Below are 23,173 nucleotides of genomic sequence, written 5' to 3'. Positions count from 1 at the left end.
GGAGCTTGCTCAAGCATAATAAATGCTATTTTCTGGAAATTTCTGATGTTTACCTTAGCATCAGTTTATTTTTTAAAATAATAGCTTATACTCAAGAATGGGAATATAGCATTATTTTGTGTTTTTCTGATATGGACTTTTTCTAGAAATGTAGTACATTGTTCATCAAGTAAGCCTGGGTGAAAGCTACTACAGTTGTCACGTCTCATATTGTAATAAATCAACAACAAACTACATACTTAGTAGATGAAAATGAATCAAACAAAGGCACTATGGAGATTTGAATTTAGGATCTCCTGTTTACTAGACAGGCACTTTAACCAACTAAGCCACAGCACCACATGGAAAGAAGCTTTTTTACATGCTATTTTATGGAAATATCTGATGTTTACCTTAGCATCATTTTAATGCTAAAATATAGCTTATATTCAAGAAAGGAAATATTGCACTATTTTGTGTTTGTCAGATGTAGACTTTATCTAGAAACATAGAACATTGTCCACCAAGTAAGCCAGAAAGAAGACTGCTAAAGTTTTCACATCTCATATTGTCATGAATCAACAACAAACTACGTAATAAGGTGATGAAAATTAACCAAACAAAAGTCAGTGCCAAGATTCGATTGCAGGATCTCCTGTTTACTAGACAGGCGTGTTAACCAGCTAAGCCACAGCACCACCTGCTCCAAAGTGTCATATAATGAAAAATTATATATCTCATGTATGTTTTATGGTAACATTTTTGGAGATCCTTAAAAAGGCCGATGCTTAATCGATTCTTGAAAAGGTAAAAATAAAGAAAAAAAATACAGTATATGTTTTCTTCTCTACATTCATTTAAAAATGATAGGACTGTTTTTCTTAAAATGGTTTGGCAAAGTCACTCTCTTATATTTATTTTTTCTACCAGTTATTATAGCATTCTCTTTAAAAGCATCCTACAATGGATTAATGTTTGCTTTTTTATGATACACAAACAGAAAAAATAAACTTGTAATTCAAATGAAGATCTCTATCTTCTAAATATAGATCTAATGTTAGCTTTTTTTCTTGAAGCTTGTTCAAGAGACTTGAAGATTTTTTTTCTGGAAATACTTTCCTAACAGAAGTTTGCAAATGTTATGGATCTAAATATTGATTCATTTTTAAATAATTCTCCAAGCCTCTAGGACTAAAATTACTCTTTCCCAAATTATCTTGGTAAACATACTTTGAAATAGATATTTTCACACTTCCTATGGACTTCTCCTTTTACTAAACTCCATTATTATTCTGGAGGTTGTTTAAAAAAAATGCAAAGTATTTTCTAGAAAACTCTCATGTCTAACAGCATACATTTAATTCAACTATATGGCTTATATCAAAACAGGAACATGTTTTGTTGTCTTCTAATATGGACTGCATCTAGAAATGAACTGTATTGCTGACCAAGTGAACTGGGGTGAAAGTTGCTCAAGGAATCACGTCTTATTTCTTGAGCATCAACAATACACTACATGCTAAGATATGACAAGCAAATAAAAGGTACTGCTGAGATTTGAACTCAGGATCTCCTGTTTACGAGACAGGCACTTTAACCAACTAGGCCACAGCACCATATAAAAGCCCCTGATTATTATTGAAAAAAAATATATGTAAAGTATAATTTTTGGTAAAAATATTTGAAATGCTTTTTGAGACATGTATTTTATCAAAGTTTAAAACGGTTGTTAATTTTGAATGAATAAGTGACTAAATAAATATGTTTTTATTCTCTCCTTTCTTTTGTGAAATACAGGCCCTTATTTCTTACAATGTATTGCCAAGTGACTTTCTAGTATACTATTTTGTAGCAGTTATTATGGATTTCTCTTTAAAGGAATCCTACATGAGAATTAGTGCCAGTATTTTCTGATGCTCACATAGTAAAAACATGAAGTAAAATTAAAATGTATCTTAAAAAGATAGAACAATTTTTAGCATTTTATCTTTAAGCTTTTACAAGAAAAGCAAAGCAGTTTTGGAAACACTTTGTTAACACAATTTTGGATGTTATGGAACTAAATATTGTTTAATTTTCAATTGTTCTCCCAGCTGTTATGATAAAAATTACTTTCTCTCTATTTATCTTAGAAAATGTACTTGTAACTGAAATTTTATAAAATTCCCTGCATGATTCTCCATTGATTGCACACGATATTAATCATGGAGCTTGCTCAAGCATAATAAATGCTATTTTCAAGAAATTTCTGATGTTTACCTTAGCATCAGTTTATTTGAAAAAAAAATAGCTTATACTCAAGAATGGGAATATAGCATTATTTTGTGTTATTCTGATATGGACTTTTTCTAGAAATGTAGTACATTGTTCATCAAGTAAGCCTGGGTGAAAGCTACTACAGTTGTCAAGTCTCATATTGTAATAAATCAACAACAAACTACATACTTAGTAGATGAAAATGAATCAAACAAAGGCACTGCTGAGATTTGAACTCAGGATCTCCTGTTTACTAGACAGGCGCTTTAACCAACTAAGCCACAGCACCACATGGAAAGAAGCTTTTTTACTTGCTATTTTATGGAAATATCTGATGTTTACCCTAGCATCATTTTAATGCTAAAATATAGCTTATATTCAAGAAAGGAAATATTGCATTATTTTGTGTTTGTCAGATGTAGACTTTATCTAGAAACATAGAACATTGTCCACCAAGTAAGCCAGAAAGAAGACTGCTAAAGTTTTCACATCTCATATTATCATGAATCAACAACAAACTACATAATAAGGTGATGAAAATTAACCAAACAAAAGTCACTGCCAAGATTCGATTGCAGGATCTCCTGTATACTAGACAGGCGTGTTAACCAGCTAAGCCACAGCACCACCTGCTCCAAAGTGTCATATAATGAAAAATTATATATCTCATGTATGTTTTATGGTAACATTTTTTGAGATCCTTAAAAGGCCGATGCTTAATCGATTCTTTAAAAGGTAAAAATAAAGAAAAAAAATACAGTATATGTTTTCTTCTCTACATTCATTTAAAAATTATAGGACTGTTTTTCTTAAAATGGTTTGGCAAAGTCACTCTCTTATATTATTTTTTTGTAGCAGTTATTATAGCATTCTCTTTAAAAGCATCCTACAATGGATTAATGTTTGCTTTTTTATGATACACAAACAGAAAAAATAAACTTGTAATTCAAATGAAGATCTCTATCTTCTAAATATAGATCTAATGTTAGCTTTTTTTCTTGAAGCTTGTTCAAGAGACTTGAAGCTTTTTTTTCTGGAAATACTTTCCTAACAGAATTTTGCAAATGTTATGGAACTAAATATTGATTCATTTTTAAATAATTCTCCTAGCCTCTAGGACTAAAATTACTCTTTCCCAAATTATCTTGGTAAACATACTTTGCTTTAGATATTTTCACACTTCCTATGGACTTCTCCTTTTACTAAACTCCATTATTATTCTGGAGGTTGTTTAAACAGAATGCAAAGTATTCTCTAGAAAACTCTCATGTCTAACAGCATACATTTAATTCAACTGTATGGCTTATATCAAAACAGGAACATGTTTTATTGTCTTCTAATATGGACTGCATCTAGAAATGAACTGTATTGCTGACCAAGTGAACTGGGGTGAAAGTTGCTCAAGGAATCACGTCTTATTTCTTGAGCATCAACAATACACTACATGCTAAGATATGACAAGCAAATAAAAGGTACTGCTGAGATTTGAACTCAGGATCTCCTGTTTACAAGACAGGCACTTTAACCAACTAAGCCACAGCACCATATAGAAGCCCCTGTTTAATATTAAAAAAAATATATGTAAAGTATAATTTTTGGTAAAAATATTTGAAATGCTTTTTGAGACATGTATTTTATCAAAGTTTAAAATGGTTGGCAATTTTGAATGAATAAGTGACTAAATAAATATGCTTTTATTCTCTCCTTTCTTTTGTGAAATACAGGCCCTTATTTCTTACAATGTATTGCCAAGTGACTTTCTAGTATACTATTTTGTAGCAGTTATTATGGATTTCTCTTTAAAGGAATCCTACATGAGAATTAGTGCCAGTATTTTCTGATGCTCACATAGTAAAAACATGAAGTAAAATTAAAAAGTATCTTAAAAAGATAGAACAATTTTTAGCATTTTATCTTTAAGCTTTTTCAAGAAAAGCAAAGCAGTTTTGGAAACACTTTGTTAACACAATTTTGGATGTTATGGAACTAAATATTGTTTAATTTTCAATTGTTCTCCCAGCTGTTATGATAAAAATTACTCTCTCTCTATTTATCTTAGAAAATGTACTTGTAACTGACATTTTATAAACTTCCCTGCATGATTCTCCTTTGACTGCACACGGTATTAATCATGGAGCTTGCTCAAGCATAATAAATGCTATTTTCTGGAAATTTCTGATGTTTACCTTAGCATTAGTTTATTTAAAAAAAAAATAGCTTATACTCAAGAAAGGGAATATAGCATTATTTTGTGTTTTTCTGATATGGACATTTTCTAGAAATGTAGTACATTGTTCATCAAGTAAGCCTGGGTGAAAGCTACTACAGTTGTCACGTCTCATATTGTAATGAATCAACAACAATCTACATACTTAGTAGATGATAATGAATCAAACAAAGGCACTGCTGAGATTTGAACTCAGGATCTCCTGTTTACCAGACAGGCGCTGTAACCAACTAAGCCACAGCACCACATGGAAAGTAGCTTTTTTACATGCTATTTTATGGAAATATCTGATGTTTACCTTAGCATCATTTTAATGCTAAAATATAGCTTATATTCAAGAAAGGAAATATTGCATTATTTTGTGTTTGTCAGATGTAGACTTTATCTAGAAACATAGAACATTGTCCACCAAGTAAGCCAGAAAGAAGACTGCTAAAGTTTTCACATCTCATATTGTCATGAATCAACAACAAACTACATAATAAGGTGATGAAAATTAACCAAACAAAAGTCACTGCCAAGATTCGATTGCAGGATCTCCTGTATACTAGACAGGTGTGTTAACCAGCTAAGCCACAGCACCACCTGCTCCAAAGTGTCATATAATGAAAAATTATATATCTCATGTATGTTTTATGGTAACATTTTTTGAGATCCTTAAAAAGGCCGATGCTTAATCGATTCTTTAAAAGGTAAAAATAAAGAAAAAAAAGACAGTATATGTTTTCTTCTCTACATTCATTTAAAAATTATAGGACTGTTTTTCTTAAAATGGTTTGGCAAAGTCACTCTCTTATATTATTTTTTTGTAGCAGTTATTATAGCATTCTCTTTAAAAGCATCCTACAATGGATTAATGTTTGCTTTTTTATGATACACAAACAGAAAAATTAAACTTGTAATTCAAATGAAGATCTCTATCTTCTAAATATAGATCTAATGTAAGCTTTTTTTCTTGAAGCTTGTTCAAGAGACTTGAAGCTTTTTTTTCTGGAAATACTTTCCTAACAGAATTTTGCAAATGTTATGGAACTAAATATTGATTCATTTTTAAATAATTCTCCTAGCCTCTAGGACTAAAATTACTCTTTCCCAAATTATCTTGGTAAACATACTTTGCTTTAGATATTTTCACACTTCCTATGGACTTCTCCTTTTACTAAACTCCATTATTATTCTGGAGGTTGTTTAAACAGAATGCAAAGTATTCTCTAGAAAACTCTCATGTCTAACAGCATACATTTAATTCAACTGTATGGCTTATATCAAAACAGGAACATGTTTTATTGTCTTCTAATATGGACTGCATCTAGAAATGAACTGTATTGCTGACCAAGTGAACTGGGGTGAAAGTTGCTCAAGGAATCACGTCTTATTTCTTGAGCATCAACAATACACTACATGCTAAGATATGACAAGCAAATAAAAGGTACTGCTGAGATTTGAACTCAGGATCTCCTGTTTACAAGACAGGCACTTTAACCAACTAAGCCACAGCACCATATTGAAGCCCCTGTTTAATATTAAAAAAAATATATGTAAAGTATAATTTTTGGTAAAAATATTTGAAATGCTTTTTGAGACATGTATTTTATCAAAGTTTAAAATGGTTGGCAATTTTGAATGAATAAGTGACTAAATAAATATGCTTTTATTCTCTCCTTTCTTTTGTGAAATACAGGCCCTTATTTCTTACAATGTATTGCCAAGTGACTTTCTAGTATACTATTTTGTAGCAGTTATTATGGATTTCTCTTTAAAGGAATCCTACATGAGAATTAGTGCCAGTATTTTCTGATGCTCACATAGTAAAAACATGAAGTAAAATTAAAAAGTATCTTAAAAAGATAGAACAATTTTTAGCATTTTATCTTTAAGCTTTTTCAAGAAAAGCAAAGCAGTTTTGGAAACACTTTGTTAACACAATTTTGGATGTTATGGAACTAAATATTGTTTAATTTTCAATTGTTCTCCCAGCTGTTATGATAAAAATTACTTTCTCTCTATTTATCTTAGAAAATGTACTTGTAACTGAAATTTTATAAAATTCCCTGCATGATTCTCCATTGATTGCACACGATATTAATCATGGAGCTTGCTCAAGCATAATAAATGCTATTTTCAAGAAATTTCTGATGTTTACCTTAGCATCAGTTTATTTGAAAAAAAAATAGCTTATACTCAAGAATGGGAATATAGCATTATTTTGTGTTATTCTGATATGGACTTTTTCTAGAAATGTAGTACATTGTTCATCAAGTAAGCCTGGGTGAAAGCTACTACAGTTGTCAAGTCTCATATTGTAATAAATCAACAACAAACTACATACTTAGTAGATGAAAATGAATCAAACAAAGGCACTGCTGAGATTTGAACTCAGGATCTCCTGTTTACTAGACAGGCGCTTTAACCAACTAAGCCACAGCACCACATGGAAAGAAGCTTTTTTACTTGCTATTTTATGGAAATATCTGATGTTTACCCTAGCATCATTTTAATGCTAAAATATAGCTTATATTCAAGAAAGGAAATATTGCATTATTTTGTGTTTGTCAGATGTAGACTTTATCTAGAAACATAGAACATTGTCCACCAAGTAAGCCAGAAAGAAGACTGCTAAAGTTTTCACATCTCATATTGTCATGAATCAACAACAAACTACATAATAAGGTGATGAAAATTAACCAAACAAAAGTCACTGCCAAGATTCGATTGCAGGATCTCCTGTATACTAGACAGGTGTGTTAACCAGCTAAGCCACAGCACCACCTGCTCCAAAGTGTCATATAATGAAAAATTATATATCTCATGTATGTTTTATGGTAACATTTTTTGAGATCCTTAAAAAGGCCGATGCTTAATCGATTCTTTAAAAGGTAAAAATAAAGAAAAAAAAGACAGTATATGTTTTCTTCTCTACATTCATTTAAAAATTATAGGACTGTTTTTCTTAAAATGGTTTGGCAAAGTCACTCTCTTATATTATTTTTTTGTAGCAGTTATTATAGCATTCTCTTTAAAAGCATCCTACAATGGATTAATGTTTGCTTTTTTATGATACACAAACAGAAAAATTAAACTTGTAATTCAAATGAAGATCTCTATCTTCTAAATATAGATCTAATGTAAGCTTTTTTTCTTGAAGCTTGTTCAAGAGACTTGAAGCTTTTTTTTCTGGAAATACTTTCCTAACAGAATTTTGCAAATGTTATGGAACTAAATATTGATTCATTTTTAAATAATTCTCCTAGCCTCTAGGACTAAAATTACTCTTTCCCAAATTATCTTGGTAAACATACTTTGCTTTAGATATTTTCACACTTCCTATGGACTTCTCCTTTTACTAAACTCCATTATTATTCTGGAGGTTGTTTAAACAGAATGCAAAGTATTCTCTAGAAAACTCTCATGTCTAACAGCATACATTTAATTCAACTGTATGGCTTATATCAAAACAGGAACATGTTTTATTGTCTTCTAATATGGACTGCATCTAGAAATGAACTGTATTGCTGACCAAGTGAACTGGGGTGAAAGTTGCTCAAGGAATCACGTCTTATTTCTTGAGCATCAACAATACACTACATGCTAAGATATGACAAGCAAATAAAAGGTACTGCTGAGATTTGAACTCAGGATCTCCTGTTTACAAGACAGGCACTTTAACCAACTAAGCCACAGCACCATATTGAAGCCCCTGTTTAATATTAAAAAAAATATATGTAAAGTATAATTTTTGGTAAAAATATTTGAAATGCTTTTTGAGACATGTATTTTATCAAAGTTTAAAATGGTTGGCAATTTTGAATGAATAAGTGACTAAATAAATATGCTTTTATTCTCTCCTTTCTTTTGTGAAATACAGGCCCTTATTTCTTACAATGTATTGCCAAGTGACTTTCTAGTATACTATTTTGTAGCAGTTATTATGGATTTCTCTTTAAAGGAATCCTACATGAGAATTAGTGCCAGTATTTTCTGATGCTCACATAGTAAAAACATGAAGTAAAATTAAAAAGTATCTTAAAAAGATAGAACAATTTTTAGCATTTTATCTTTAAGCTTTTTCAAGAAAAGCAAAGCAGTTTTGGAAACACTTTGTTAACACAATTTTGGATGTTATGGAACTAAATATTGTTTAATTTTCAATTGTTCTCCCAGCTGTTATGATAAAAATTACTTTCTCTCTATTTATCTTAGAAAATGTACTTGTAACTGAAATTTTATAAAATTCCCTGCATGATTCTCCATTGATTGCACACGATATTAATCATGGAGCTTGCTCAAGCATAATAAATGCTATTTTCAAGAAATTTCTGATGTTTACCTTAGCATCAGTTTATTTGAAAAAAAAATAGCTTATACTCAAGAATGGGAATATAGCATTATTTTGTGTTATTCTGATATGGACTTTTTCTAGAAATGTAGTACATTGTTCATCAAGTAAGCCTGGGTGAAAGCTACTACAGTTGTCAAGTCTCATATTGTAATAAATCAACAACAAACTACATACTTAGTAGATGAAAATGAATCAAACAAAGGCACTGCTGAGATTTGAACTCAGGATCTCCTGTTTACTAGACAGGCGCTTTAACCAACTAAGCCACAGCACCACATGGAAAGAAGCTTTTTTACTTGCTATTTTATGGAAATATCTGATGTTTACCCTAGCATCATTTTAATGCTAAAATATAGCTTATATTCAAGAAAGGAAATATTGCATTATTTTGTGTTTGTCAGATGTAGACTTTATCTAGAAACATAGAACATTGTCCACCAAGTAAGCCAGAAAGAAGACTGCTAAAGTTTTCACATCTCATATTATCATGAATCAACAACAAACTACATAATAAGGTGATGAAAATTAACCAAACAAAAGTCACTGCCAAGATTCGATTGCAGGATCTCCTGTATACTAGACAGGCGTGTTAACCAGCTAAGCCACAGCACCAGCTGCTCCAAAGTGTCATATAATGAAAAATTATATATCTCATGTATGTTTTATGGTAACATTTTTTGAGATCCTTAAAAGGCCGATGCTTAATCGATTCTTTAAAAGGTAAAAATAAAGAAAAAAAATACAGTATATGTTTTCTTCTCTACATTCATTTAAAAATTATAGGACTGTTTTTCTTAAAATGGTTTGGCAAAGTCACTCTCTTATATTATTTTTTTGTAGCAGTTATTATAGCATTCTCTTTAAAAGCATCCTACAATGGATTAATGTTTGCTTTTTTATGATACACAAACAGAAAAAATAAACTTGTAATTCAAATGAAGATCTCTATCTTCTAAATATAGATCTAATGTTAGCTTTTTTTCTTGAAGCTTGTTCAAGAGACTTGAAGCTTTTTTTTCTGGAAATACTTTCCTAACAGAATTTTGCAAATGTTATGGAACTAAATATTGATTCATTTTTAAATAATTCTCCTAGCCTCTAGGACTAAAATTACTCTTTCCCAAATTATCTTGGTAAACATACTTTGCTTTAGATATTTTCACACTTCCTATGGACTTCTCCTTTTACTAAACTCCATTATTATTCTGGAGGTTGTTTAAACAGAATGCAAAGTATTCTCTAGAAAACTCTCATGTCTAACAGCATACATTTAATTCAACTGTATGGCTTATATCAAAACAGGAACATGTTTTATTGTCTTCTAATATGGACTGCATCTAGAAATGAACTGTATTGCTGACCAAGTGAACTGGGGTGAAAGTTGCTCAAGGAATCACGTCTTATTTCTTGAGCATCAACAATACACTACATGCTAAGATATGACAAGCAAATAAAAGGTACTGCTGAGATTTGAACTCAGGATCTCCTGTTTACAAGACAGGCACTTTAACCAACTAAGCCACAGCACCAAATAGAAGCCCCTGTTTAATATTAAAAAAAATATATGTAAAGTATAATTTTTGGTAAAAATATTTGAAATGCTTTTTGAGACATGTATTTTATCAAAGTTTAAAATGGTTGGCAATTTTGAATGAATAAGTGACTAAATAAATATGCTTTTATTCTCTCCTTTCTTTTGTGAAATACAGGCCCTTATTTCTTACAATGTATTGCCAAGTGACTTTCTAGTATACTATTTTGTAGCAGTTATTATGGATTTCTCTTTAAAGGAATCCTACATGAGAATTAGTGCCAGTATTTTCTGATGCTCACATAGTAAAAACATGAAGTAAAATTAAAAAGTATCTTAAAAAGATAGAACAATTTTTAGCATTTTATCTTTAAGCTTTTTCAAGAAAAGCAAAGCAGTTTTGGAAACACTTTGTTAACACAATTTTGGATGTTATGGAACTAAATATTGTTTAATTTTCAATTGTTCTCCCAGCTGTTATGATAAAAATTACTCTCTCTCTATTTATCTTAGAAAATGTACTTGTAACTGACATTTTATAAACTTCCCTGCATGATTCTCCTTTGACTGCACACGGTATTAATCATGGAGCTTGCTCAAGCATAATAAATGCTATTTTCTGCAAATTTCTGATGTTTACCTTAGCATCAGTTTATTTTAAAAAAAATAGCTTATACTCAAGAAAGGGAATATAGCATTATTTTGTGTTTTTCTGATATGGACATTTTCTAGAAATGTAGTACATTGTTCATCAAGTAAGCCTGGGTGAAAGCTACTACAGTTGTCACGTCTCATATTGTAATGAATCAACAACAATCTACATACTTAGTAGATGATAATGAATCAAACAAAGGCACTGCTGAGATTTGAACTCAGGATCTCCTGTTTACCAGACAGGCGCTGTAACCAACTAAGCCACAGCACCACATGGAAAGTAGCTTTTTTACATGCTATTTTATGGAAATATCTGATGTTTACCTTAGCATCATTTTAATGCTAAAATATAGCTTATATTCAAGAAAGGAAATATTGCATTATTTTGTGTTTGTCAGATGTAGACTTTATCTAGAAACATAGAACATTGTCCACCAAGTAAGCCAGAAAGAAGACTGCTAAAGTTTTCACATCTCATATTGTCATGAATCAACAACAAACTACATAATAAGGTGATGAAAATTAACCAAACAAAAGTCACTGCCAAGATTCGATTGCAGGATCTCCTGTATACTAGACAGGTGTGTTAACCAGCTAAGCCACAGCACCACCTGCTCCAAAGTGTCATATAATGAAAAATGATATATCTCATGTATGTTTTATGGTAACATTTTTTGAGATCCTTAAAAAGGCCGATGCTTAATCGATTCTTTAAAAGGTAAAAATAAAGAAAAAAAATACAGTATATGTTTTCTTCTCTACATTCATTTAAAAATTATAGGACTGTTTTTCTTAAAATGGTTTGGCAAAGTCACTCTCTTATATTATTTTTTTGTAGCAGTTATTATAGCATTCTCTTTAAAAGCATCCTACAATGGATTAATGTTTGCTTTTTTATGATACACAAACAGAAAAATTAAACTTGTAATTCAAATGAAGATCTCTATCTTCTAAATATAGATCTAATGTAAGCTTTTTTTCTTGAAGCTTGTTCTAGAGACTTGAAGCTTTTTTTTCTGGAAATACTTTCCTAACAGAATTTTGCAAATGTTATGGAACTAAATATTGATTCATTTTTAAATAATTCTCCTAGCCTCTAGGACTAAAATTACTCTTTCCCAAATTATCTTGGTAAACATACTTTGCTTTAGATATTTTCACACTTCCTATGGACTTCTCCTTTTACTAAACTCCATTATTATTCTGGAGGTTGTTTAAACAGAATGCAAAGTATTCTCTAGAAAACTCTCATGTCTAACAGCATACATTTAATTCAACTGTATGGCTTATATCAAAACAGGAACATGTTTTATTGTCTTCTAATATGGACTGCATCTAGAAATGAACTGTATTGCTGACCAAGTGAACTGGGGTGAAAGTTGCTCAAGGAATCACGTCTTATTTCTTGAGCATCAACAATACACTACATGCTAAGATATGACAAGCAAATAAAAGGTACTGCTGAGATTTGAACTCAGGATCTCCTGTTTACAAGACAGGCACTTTAACCAACTAAGCCACAGCACCATATTGAAGCCCCTGTTTAATATTAAAAAAAATATATGTAAAGTATAATTTTTGGTAAAAATATTTGAAATGCTTTTTGAGACATGTATTTTATCAAAGTTTAAAATGGTTGGCAATTTTGAATGAATAAGTGACTAAATAAATATGCTTTTATTCTCTCCTTTCTTTTGTGAAATACAGGCCCTTATTTCTTACAATGTATTGCCAAGTGACTTTCTAGTATACTATTTTGTAGCAGTTATTATGGATTTCTCTTTAAAGGAATCCTACATGAGAATTAGTGCCAGTATTTTCTGATGCTCACATAGTAAAAACATGAAGTAAAATTAAAAAGTATCTTAAAAAGATAGAACAATTTTTAGCATTTTATCTTTAAGCTTTTTCAAGAAAAGCAAAGCAGTTTTGGAAACACTTTGTTAACACAATTTTGGATGTTATGGAACTAAATATTGTTTAATTTTCAATTGTTCTCCCAGCTGTTATGATAAAATTTACTCTCTCTCTATTTATCTTAGAAAATGTACTTGTAACTGACATTTTATAAACTTCCCTGCATGATTCTCCTTTGACTGCACACGATATTAATCATGGAGCTTGCTCAAGCATAATAAATGCTATTTTCTGGAAATTTCTGATGTTTACCTTAGCATCAGTTTATTTAAAAAAAAAAATAGCTTATACTCAAGAATGGGAATATAGCATTATTTTGTGTTATTCTGATATGGACTTTTTCTAGAAATGTAGTACATTGTTCAGCAAGTAAGCCTGGGTGAAAGCTACTACAGTTGTCAAGTCTCATATTGTAATAAATCAACAACAAACTACATACTTAGTAGATGAAAATGAATCAAACAAAGGCACTGCTGAGATTTGAACTCAGGATCTCCTGTTTACTAGACAGGCGCTTTAACCAACTAAGCCACAGCACCACATGGAAAGAAGCTTTTTTACTTGCTATTTTATGGAAATATCTGATGTTTACCTTAGCATCATTTTAATGCTAAAATATAGCTTATATTGAAGAAAGGAAATATTGCATTATTTTGTGTTTGTCAGATGTAGACTTTATCTAGAAACATAGAACATTGTCCACCAAGTAAGCCAGAAAGAAGACTGCTAAAGTTTTCACATCTCATATTATCATGAATCAACAACAAACTACATAATAAGGTGATGAAAATTAACCAAACAAAAGTCACTGCCAAGATTCGATTGCAGGATATCCTGTATACTAGACAGGCGTGTTAACCAGCTAAGCCACAGCACCAGCTGCTCCAAAGTGTCATATAATGAAAAATTATATATCTCATGTATGTTTTATGGTAACATTTTTTGAGATCCTTAAAAAGGCCGATGCTTAATCGATTCTTTAAAAGGTAAAAATAAAGAAAAAAAATACAGTATATGTTTTCTTCTCTACATTCATTTAAAAATTATAGGACTGTTTTTCTTAAAATGGTTTGGCAAAGTCACTCTCATATTATTTTTTTGTAGCAGTTATTATAGCATTCTCTTTAAAAGCATCCTACAATGGATTAATGTTTGCTTTTTTATGATACACAAACAGAAAAAATAAACTTGTAATTCAAATGAAGATCTCTATCTTCTAAATATAGATCTAATGTTAGCTTTTTTTCTTGAAGCTTGTTCAAGAGACTTGAAGCTTTTTTTTCTGGAAATACTTTCCTAACAGAATTTTGCAAATGTTATGGAACTAAATATTGATTCATTTTTAAATAATTCTCCTAGCCTCTAGGACTAAAATTACTCTTTCCCAAATTATCTTGGTAAACATACTTTGCTTTAGATATTTTCACACTTCCTATGGACTTCTCCTTTTACTAAACTCCATTATTATTCTGGAGGTTGTATAAACAGAATGCAAAGTATTCTCTAGAAAACTCTCATGTCTAACAGCATACATTTAATTCAACTGTATGGCTTATATCAAAACAGGAACATGTTTTATTGTCTTCTAATATGGACTGCATCTAGAAATGAACTGTATTGCTGACCAAGTGAACTGGGGTGAAAGTTGCTCAAGGAATCACGTCTTATTTCTTGAGCATCAACAATACACTACATGCTAAGATATGACAAGCAAATAAATGGTACTGCTGAGATTTGAACTCAGGATCTCCTGTTTACAAGACAGGCACTTTAACCAACTAAGCCACAGCACCATATAGAAGCCCCTGTTTAATATTAAAAAAAATATATGTAAAGTATAATTTTTGGTAAAAATATTTGAAATGCTTTTTGAGACATGTATTTTATCAAAGTTTAAAATGGTTGGCAATTTTGAATGAATAAGTGACTAAATAAATATGCTTTTATTCTCTCCTTTCTTTTGTGAAATACAGGCCCTTATTTCTTACAATGTATTGCCAAGTGACTTTCTAGTATACTATTTTGTAGCAGTTATTATGGATTTCTCTTTAAAGGAATCCTACATGAGATGAGATGAGGTGCCAGTATTTTCTGATGCTCACATAGTAAAAACATGAAGTAAAATTAAAAAGTATCTTAAAAAGATAGAACAATTTTTAGCATTTTATCTTTAAGCTTTTTCAAGAAAAGCAAAGCAGTTTTGGAAACACTTTGTTAACACAATTTTGGATGTTATGGAACTAAATATTGTTTAATTTTCAATTGTTCTCCCAGCTGTTATGATAAAAATTACTCTCTCTCTATTTATCTTAGAAAATGTACTTGTAACTGACATTTTATAAACTTCCCTGCATGATTCTCCTTTGACTGCACACGGTATTAATCATGGAGCTTGCTCAAGCATAATAAATGCTATTTTCTGGAAATTTCTGATGTTTACCTTAGCATCAGTTTATTTAAAAAAGAAATAGCTTATACTCAAGAAAGGGAATATAGCATTATTTTGTGTTTTTCTGATATGGACATTTTCTAGAAATGTAGTACATTGTTCATCAAGTAAGCCTGGGTGAAAGCTACTACAGTTGTCACGTCTCATATTGTAATGAATCAACAACAATCTACCTACTTAGTAGATGATAATGAATCAAACAAAGGCACTGCTGAGATTTGAACTCAGGATCTCCTGTTTACCAGACAGGCGCTGTAACCAACTAAGCCACAGCACCACACGGAAAGTAGCTTTTTTACATGCTATTTTATGGAAATATCTGATGTTTACCTTAGCATCATTTTAATGCTAAAATATAGCTTATATTCAAGAAAGGAAATATTGCATTATTTTGTGTTTGTCAGATGTAGACTTTATCTAGAAACATAGAACATTGTCCACCAAGTAAGCCAGAAAGAAGACTGCTAAAGTTTTCACATCTCATATTGTCATGAATCAACAACAAACTACATAATAAGGTGATGAAAATTAACCAAACAAAAGTCACTGCCAAGATTCGATTGCAGGATCTCCTGTATACTAGACAGGTGTGTTAACCAGCTAAGCCACAGCACCACCTGCTCCAAAGTGTCATATAATGAAAAATGATATATCTCATGTATGTTTTATGGTAACATTTTTTGAGATCCTTAAAAAGGCCGATGCTTAATCGATTCTTTAAAAGGTAAAAATAAAGAAAAAAAATACAGTATATGTTTTCTTCTCTACATTCATTTAAAAATTATAGGACTGTTTTTCTTAAAATGGTTTGGCAAAGTCACTCTCTTATATTATTTTTTTGTAGCAGTTATTATAGCATTCTCTTTAAAAGCATCCTACAATGGATTAATGTTTGCTTTTTTATGATACACAAACAGAAAAATTAAACTTGTAATTCAAATGAAGATCTCTATCTTCTAAATATAGATCTAATGTAAGCTTTTTTTCTTGAAGCTTGTTCAAGAGACTTGAAGCTTTTTTTTCTGGAAATACTTTCCTAACAGAATTTTGCAAATGTTATGGAACTAAATATTGATTCATTTTTAAATAATTCTCCTAGCCTCTAGGACTAAAATTACTCTTTCCCAAATTATCTTGGTAAACATACTTTGCTTTAGATATTTTCACACTTCCTATGGACTTCTCCTTTTACTAAACTCCATTATTATTCTGGAGGTTGTTTAAACAGAATGCAAAGTATTCTCTAGAAAACTCTCATGTCTAACAGCATACATTTAATTCAACTGTATGGCTTATATCAAAACAGGAACATGTTTTATTGTCTTCTAATATGGACTGCATCTAGAAATGAACTGTATTGCTGACCAAGTGAACTGGGGTGAAAGTTGCTCAAGGAATCACGTCTTATTTCTTGAGCATCAATAATACACTACATGCTAAGATATGACAAGCAAATAAAAGGTACTGCTGAGATTTGAACTCAGGATCTCCTGTTTACAAGACAGGCACTTTAACCAACTAAGCCACAGCACCATATTGAAGCCCCTGTTTAATATTAAAAAAAATATATGTAAAGTATAATTTTTGGTAAAAATATTTGAAATGCTTTTTGAGACATGTATTTTATCAAAGTTTAAAATGGTTGGCAATTTTGAATGAATAAGTGACTAAATAAATATGCTTTTATTCTCTCCTTTCTTTTGTGAAACACAGGCCCTTATTTCTTACAATGTATTGCCAAGTGACTTTCTAGTATACTATTTTGTAGCAGTTATTATGGATTTCTCTTTAAAGGAATCCTACATGAGAATTAGTGCCAGTATTTTCTGATGCTCACATAGTAAAAACATGAAGTAAAATTAAAAAGTATCTTAAAAAGATAGAACAATTTTTAGCATTTTATCTTTAAGCTTTTTCAAGAAAAGCAAAGCAGTTTTGGAAACACTTTGTTAACACAATTTTGGATGTTATGGAACTAAATATTGTTTAATTTTCAATTGTTCTCCCAGCTGTTATGATAAAATTTACTCTCTCTCTATTTATCTTAGAAAATGTACTTGTAACTGACATTTTATAAACTTCCCTGCATGATTCTCCTTTGACTGCACACGATATTAATCATGGAGCTTGCTCAAGCATAATAAATGCTATTTTCTGGAAATTTCTGATGTTTACCTTAGCATCAGTTTATTTAAAAAAAAAAATAGCTTATACTCAAGAATGGGAATATAGCATTATTTTGTGTTATTCTGATATGGACTTTTTCTAGAAATGTAGTACATTGTTCAGCAAGTAAGCCTGGGTGAAAGCTACTACAGTTGTCAAGTCTCATATTGTGATAAATCAACAACAAACTACATACTTAGTAGATGAAAATGAATCAAACAAAGGCACTGCTGAGATTTGAACTCAGGATCTCCTGTTTACTAGACAGGCGCTTTAACCAACTAAGCCACAGCACCACATGGAAAGAAGCTTTTTTACTTGCTATTTTATGGAAATATCTGATGTTTACCTTAGCATCATTTTAATGCTAAAATATAGCTTATATTCAAGAAAGGAAATATTGCATTATTTTGTGTTTGTCAGATGTAGACTTTATCTAGAAACATAGAACATTGTCCACCAAGTAAGCCAGAAAGAAGACTGCTAAAGTTTTCACATCTCATATTATCATGAATCAACAACAAACTACATAATAAGGTGATGAAAATTAACCAAACAAAAGTCACTGCCAAGATTCGATTGCAGGATCTCCTGTATACTAGACAGGCGTGTTAACCAGCTAAGCCACAGCACCAGCTGCTCCAAAGTGTCATATAATGAAAAATTATATATCTCATGTATGTTTTATGGTAACATTTTTTGAGATCCTTAAAAAGGCCGATGCTTAATCGATTCTTTAAAAGGTAAAAATAAAGAAAAAAAATACAGTATATGTTTTCTTCTCTACATTCATTTAAAAATTATAGGACTGTTTTTCTTAAAATGGTTTGGCAAAGTCACTCTCATATTATTTTTTTGTAGCAGTTATTATAGCATTCTCTTTAAAAGCATCCTACAATGGATTAATGTTTGCTTTTTTATGATACACAAACAGAAAAAATAAAATTGTAATTCAAATGAAGATCTCTATCTTCTAAATATAGATCTAATGTTAGCTTTTTTTCTTGAAGCTTGTTCAAGAGACTTGAAGCTTTTTTTTCTGGAAATACTTTCCTAACAGAATTTTGCAAATGTTATGGAACTAAATATTGATTCATTTTTAAATAATTCTCCTAGCCTCTAGGACTAAAATTACTCTTTCCCAAATTATCTTGGTAAACATACTTTGCTTTAGATATTTTCACACTTCCTATGGACTTCTCCTTTTACTAAACTCCATTATTATTCTGGAGGTTGTATAAACAGAATGCAAAGTATTCTCTAGAAAACTCTCATGTCTAACAGCATACATTTAATTCAACTGTATGGCTTATATCAAAACAGGAACATGTTTTATTGTCTTCTAATATGGACTGCATCTAGAAATGAACTGTATTGCTGACCAAGTGAACTGGGGTGAAAGTTGCTCAAGGAATCACGTCTTATTTCTTGAGCATCAACAATACACTACATGCTAAGATATGACAAGCAAATAAATGGTACTGCTGAGATTTGAACTCAGGATCTCCTGTTTACAAGACAGGCACTTTAACCAACTAAGCCACAGCACCATATAGAAGCCCCTGTTTAATATTAAAAAAAATATATGTAAAGTATAATTTTTGGTAAAAATATTTGAAATGCTTTTTGAGACATGTATTTTATCAAAGTTTAAAATGGTTGGCAATTTTGAATGAATAAGTGACTAAATAAATATGCTTTTATTCTCTCCTTTCTTTTGTGAAATACAGGCCCTTATTTCTTACAATGTATTGCCAAGTGACTTTCTAGTATACTATTTTGTAGCAGTTATTATGGATTTCTCTTTAAAGGAATCCTACATGAGAATTAGTGCCAGTACTTTCTGATGCTCACATAGTAAAAACATGAAGTAAAATTAAAAAGTATCTTAAAAAGATAGAACAATTTTTAGCATTTTATCTTTAAGCTTTTTCAAGAAAAGCAAAGCAGTTTTGGAAACACTTTGTTAACACAATTTTGGATGTTATGGAACTAAATATTGTTTAATTTTCAATTGTTCTCCCAGCTGTTATGATAAAAATGACTCTCTCTATTTATCTTAGAAAATGTACTTGTAACTGACATTTTATAAACTTCCCTGCATGATTCTCCTTTGACTGCACACGATATTAATCATGGAGCTTGCTCAAGCATAATAAATGCTATTTTCTGGAAATTTCTGATGTTTACCTTAGCATCAGTTTATTTAAAAAAAAAATAGCTTATACTCAAGAAAGGGAATATAGCATTATTTTGTGTTTTTCTGATATGGACATTTTCTAGAAATGTAGTACATTGTTCATCAAGTAAGCCTGGGTGAAAGCTACTACAGTTGTCACGTCTCATATTGTAATGAATCAACAACAAACTACATACTTAGTAGATGAAAATGAATCAAACAAAGGCACTGCTGAGATTTGAACTCAGGATCTCCTGTTTACTAGACAGGCACTTTAACCAACTAAGCCACAGCACCACATGGAAAGAAGCTTTTTTACATGCTATTTTATGGAAATATCTGATGTTTACCATAGCATGATTTTAATGCTAAAATATAGCTTATATTCAAGAAAGGAAATATTGCATTATTTTGTGTTTGTCAGATGTAGACTTTATCTAGAAACATAGAACATTGTCCACCAAGTAAGCCAGAAAGAAGACTGCTAAAGTTTTCACATCTCATATTGTCATGAATCAACAACAAACTACATAATAAGGTGATGAAACCAAACAAAAGTCACTGCCAAGATTCGATTGCAGGATCTCCTGTATACTAGACAGGCGTGTTAACCAGCTAAGCCACAGCACCACCTGCTCCAAAGTGTCATATAATGAAAAATTATATATCTCATGTATGTTTTATGGTAACATTTTTTGAGATCCTTAAAAAGGCCGATGCTTAATCGATTCTTTAAAAGGTAAAAATAAAGAAAAAAAATACAGTATATGTTTTCTTCTCTACATTCATTTAAAAATTATAGGACTGTTTTTCTTAAAATGGTTTGGCAAAGTCACTCTCTTATTTTTTTTTTTGTAGCAGTTATTATAGCATTCTCTTTAAAAGCATCCTACAATGGATTAATGTTTGCTTTTTTATGATACACAAACAGAAAAAATAAACTTGTAATTCAAATGAAGATCTCTATCTTCTAAATATAGATCTAATGTTAGCTTTTTTTCTTGAAGCTTGTTCAAGAGACTTGAAGCTTTTTTTTCTGGAAATACTTTCCTAACAGAATTTTGCAAATGTTATGGAACTAAATATTGATTCATTTTTAAATAATTCTCCTAGCCTCTAGGACTAAAATTACTCTTTCCCAAATTATCTTGGTAAACATACTTTGCTTTAGATATTTTCACACTTCCTATGGACTTCTCCTTTTACTAAACTCCATTATTATTCTGGAGGTTGTTTAAACAGAATGCAAAGTATTCTCTAGAAAACTCTCATGTCTAACAGCATACATTTAATTCCACTGTATGGCTTATATCAAAACAGGAACATGTTTTATTGTCTTCTAATATGGACTGCATCTAGAAATGAACTGTATTGCTGACCAAGTGAACTGGGGTGAAAGTTGCTCATGGAATCACATGTCTTATTTCTTGAGCATCAACAATACACTACATGCTAAGATATGACAAGCAAATAAAAGGTACTGCTGAGATTTGAACTCAGGATCTCCTGTTTACGAGACAGGCACTTTAACCAACTAAGCCACAGCACCATATAGAAGCCCCTGTTTAATATTAAAAAAAATATATGTAAAGTATAATTTTTGGTAAAAATATTTGAAATGCTTTTTGAGACATGTATTTTATCAAAGTTTAAAATGGTTGGCAATTTTGAATGAATAAGTGACTAAATAAATATGCTTTTATTCTCTCTTTTCTTTTGTGAAATACAAGCCCTTATTTCTTACAATGTATTGCCAAGTGACTTTCTAGTATACTATTTTGTAGCAGTTATTATGGATTTCTCTTTAAAGGAATCCTACATGAGAATTAGTGCCAGTATTTTCTGATGCTCACATAGTAAAAACATGAAGTAAAATTAAAAAGTATCTTAAAAAGATAGAACAATTTTTAGCATTTTATCTTTAAGCTTTTTCAAGAAAAGCAAAGCAGTTTTGGAAACACTTTGTTAACACAATTTTGGATGTTATGGAACTAAATATTGTTTAATTTTCAATTGTTCTCCCAGCTGTTATGATAAAAATTACTCTCTCTCTATTTATCTTAGAAAATGTACTTGTAACTGACATTTTATAAACTTCCCTGCATGATTCTCCTTTGACTGCACACGATATTAATCATGGAGCTTGCTCAAGCATAATAAATGCTATTTTCTGGAAATTTCTGATGTTTACCTTAGCATCAGTTTATTTAAAAAAAAAATAGCTTATACTCAAGAAAGGGAATATAGCATTATTTTGTGTTTTTCTGATATGGACATTTTCTAGAAATGTAGTACATTGTTCATCAAGTAAGCCTGGGTGAAAGCTACTACAGTTGTCACGTCTCATATTGTAATGAATCAACAACAAACTACATACTTAGTAGATGAAAATGAATCAAACAAAGGCACTGCTGAGATTTGAACTCAGGATCTCCTGTTTACTAGACAGGCACTTTAACCAACTAAGCCACAGCACCACATGGAAAGAAGCTTTTTTACATGCTATTTTATGGAAATATCTGATGTTTACCATAGCATGATTTTAATGCTAAAATATAGCTTATATTCAAGAAAGGAAATATTGCATTATTTTGTGTTTGTCAGATGTAGACTTTATCTAGAAACATAGAACATTGTCCACCAAGTAAGCCAGAAAGAAGACTGCTAAAGTTTTCACATCTCATATTGTCATGAATCAACAACAAACTACATAATAAGGTGATGAAACCAAACAAAAGTCACTGCCAAGATTCGATTGCAGGATCTCCTGTATACTAGACAGGCGTGTTAACCAGCTAAGCCACAGCACCACCTGCTCCAAAGTGTCATATAATGAAAAATTATATATCTCATGTATGTTTTATGGTAACATTTTTTGAGATCCTTAAAAAGGCCGATGCTTAATCGATTCTTTAAAAGGTAAAAATAAAGAAAAAAAATACAGTATATGTTTTCTTCTCTACATTCATTTAAAAATTATAGGACTGTTTTTCTTAAAATGGTTTGGCAAAGTCACTCTCTTATTTTTTTTTTTGTAGCAGTTATTATAGCATTCTCTTTAAAAGCATCCTACAATGGATTAATGTTTGCTTTTTTATGATACACAAACAGAAAAAATAAACTTGTAATTCAAATGAAGATCTCTATCTTCTAAATATAGATCTAATGTTAGCTTTTTTTCTTGAAGCTTGTTCAAGAGACTTGAAGCTTTTTTTTCTGGAAATACTTTCCTAACAGAATTTTGCAAATGTTATGGAACTAAATATTGATTCATTTTTAAATAATTCTCCTAGCCTCTAGGACTAAAATTACTCTTTCCCAAATTATCTTGGTAAACATACTTTGCTTTAGATATTTTCACACTTCCTATGGACTTCTCCTTTTACTAAACTCCATTATTATTCTGGAGGTTGTTTAAACAGAATGCAAAGTATTCTCTAGAAAACTCTCATGTCTAACAGCATACATTTAATTCC

General features: G+C 30.7%; 20 non-coding genes across 20 annotated transcripts; all 20 read right to left on the bottom strand.

The window, feature by feature from the left end:
- Positions 1–1,521: 1,521 nt before the first annotated feature.
- Positions 1,522–1,595, bottom strand: TRNAT-CGU (transfer RNA threonine (anticodon CGU)). The gene has a single exon. It is a non-coding gene; the product is annotated as a tRNA-Thr (tRNA).
- Positions 1,596–2,450: 855 nt separating this feature from the next.
- TRNAT-AGU (transfer RNA threonine (anticodon AGU)) lies at positions 2,451–2,524 on the bottom strand. Its single transcript has one exon. It is a non-coding gene; the product is annotated as a tRNA-Thr (tRNA).
- Positions 2,525–3,705: 1,181 nt separating this feature from the next.
- Positions 3,706–3,779, bottom strand: TRNAT-UGU (transfer RNA threonine (anticodon UGU)). The gene has a single exon. It is a non-coding gene; the product is annotated as a tRNA-Thr (tRNA).
- An 854-nt stretch (positions 3,780–4,633) lies between these two features.
- On the bottom strand, positions 4,634–4,707 carry TRNAT-GGU (transfer RNA threonine (anticodon GGU)). Its single transcript has one exon. It is a non-coding gene; the product is annotated as a tRNA-Thr (tRNA).
- A 1,182-nt stretch (positions 4,708–5,889) lies between these two features.
- Positions 5,890–5,963, bottom strand: TRNAT-UGU (transfer RNA threonine (anticodon UGU)). The gene has a single exon. It is a non-coding gene; the product is annotated as a tRNA-Thr (tRNA).
- Positions 5,964–6,817: 854 nt separating this feature from the next.
- TRNAT-AGU (transfer RNA threonine (anticodon AGU)) lies at positions 6,818–6,891 on the bottom strand. The gene has a single exon. It is a non-coding gene; the product is annotated as a tRNA-Thr (tRNA).
- A 1,182-nt stretch (positions 6,892–8,073) lies between these two features.
- On the bottom strand, positions 8,074–8,147 carry TRNAT-UGU (transfer RNA threonine (anticodon UGU)). The gene has a single exon. It is a non-coding gene; the product is annotated as a tRNA-Thr (tRNA).
- An 854-nt stretch (positions 8,148–9,001) lies between these two features.
- TRNAT-AGU (transfer RNA threonine (anticodon AGU)) lies at positions 9,002–9,075 on the bottom strand. Its single transcript has one exon. It is a non-coding gene; the product is annotated as a tRNA-Thr (tRNA).
- A 1,181-nt stretch (positions 9,076–10,256) lies between these two features.
- Positions 10,257–10,330, bottom strand: TRNAT-UGU (transfer RNA threonine (anticodon UGU)). The gene has a single exon. It is a non-coding gene; the product is annotated as a tRNA-Thr (tRNA).
- An 853-nt stretch (positions 10,331–11,183) lies between these two features.
- TRNAT-GGU (transfer RNA threonine (anticodon GGU)) lies at positions 11,184–11,257 on the bottom strand. Its single transcript has one exon. It is a non-coding gene; the product is annotated as a tRNA-Thr (tRNA).
- Positions 11,258–12,439: 1,182 nt separating this feature from the next.
- Positions 12,440–12,513, bottom strand: TRNAT-UGU (transfer RNA threonine (anticodon UGU)). The gene has a single exon. It is a non-coding gene; the product is annotated as a tRNA-Thr (tRNA).
- An 855-nt stretch (positions 12,514–13,368) lies between these two features.
- On the bottom strand, positions 13,369–13,442 carry TRNAT-AGU (transfer RNA threonine (anticodon AGU)). Its single transcript has one exon. It is a non-coding gene; the product is annotated as a tRNA-Thr (tRNA).
- A 1,180-nt stretch (positions 13,443–14,622) lies between these two features.
- Positions 14,623–14,696, bottom strand: TRNAT-UGU (transfer RNA threonine (anticodon UGU)). The gene has a single exon. It is a non-coding gene; the product is annotated as a tRNA-Thr (tRNA).
- An 859-nt stretch (positions 14,697–15,555) lies between these two features.
- On the bottom strand, positions 15,556–15,629 carry TRNAT-GGU (transfer RNA threonine (anticodon GGU)). The gene has a single exon. It is a non-coding gene; the product is annotated as a tRNA-Thr (tRNA).
- A 1,182-nt stretch (positions 15,630–16,811) lies between these two features.
- On the bottom strand, positions 16,812–16,885 carry TRNAT-UGU (transfer RNA threonine (anticodon UGU)). The gene has a single exon. It is a non-coding gene; the product is annotated as a tRNA-Thr (tRNA).
- An 855-nt stretch (positions 16,886–17,740) lies between these two features.
- TRNAT-AGU (transfer RNA threonine (anticodon AGU)) lies at positions 17,741–17,814 on the bottom strand. Its single transcript has one exon. It is a non-coding gene; the product is annotated as a tRNA-Thr (tRNA).
- A 1,180-nt stretch (positions 17,815–18,994) lies between these two features.
- On the bottom strand, positions 18,995–19,068 carry TRNAT-UGU (transfer RNA threonine (anticodon UGU)). The gene has a single exon. It is a non-coding gene; the product is annotated as a tRNA-Thr (tRNA).
- Positions 19,069–19,920: 852 nt separating this feature from the next.
- On the bottom strand, positions 19,921–19,994 carry TRNAT-AGU (transfer RNA threonine (anticodon AGU)). Its single transcript has one exon. It is a non-coding gene; the product is annotated as a tRNA-Thr (tRNA).
- Positions 19,995–21,172: 1,178 nt separating this feature from the next.
- Positions 21,173–21,246, bottom strand: TRNAT-CGU (transfer RNA threonine (anticodon CGU)). Its single transcript has one exon. It is a non-coding gene; the product is annotated as a tRNA-Thr (tRNA).
- An 854-nt stretch (positions 21,247–22,100) lies between these two features.
- TRNAT-AGU (transfer RNA threonine (anticodon AGU)) lies at positions 22,101–22,174 on the bottom strand. The gene has a single exon. It is a non-coding gene; the product is annotated as a tRNA-Thr (tRNA).
- Between the last annotated feature and the right edge of the window lie 999 nt (positions 22,175–23,173).

Source organism: Taudactylus pleione, unplaced genomic scaffold (genome assembly GCF_031769625.1).
Source record: "Taudactylus pleione unplaced genomic scaffold, aTauple2 ptg000100l, whole genome shotgun sequence".
Lineage (NCBI taxonomy): Eukaryota > Metazoa > Chordata > Amphibia > Anura > Myobatrachidae > Taudactylus > Taudactylus pleione.
Note: the sequence above shows the minus strand (reverse complement) of the source record. Positions and strands in the feature narration are given on the sequence as shown.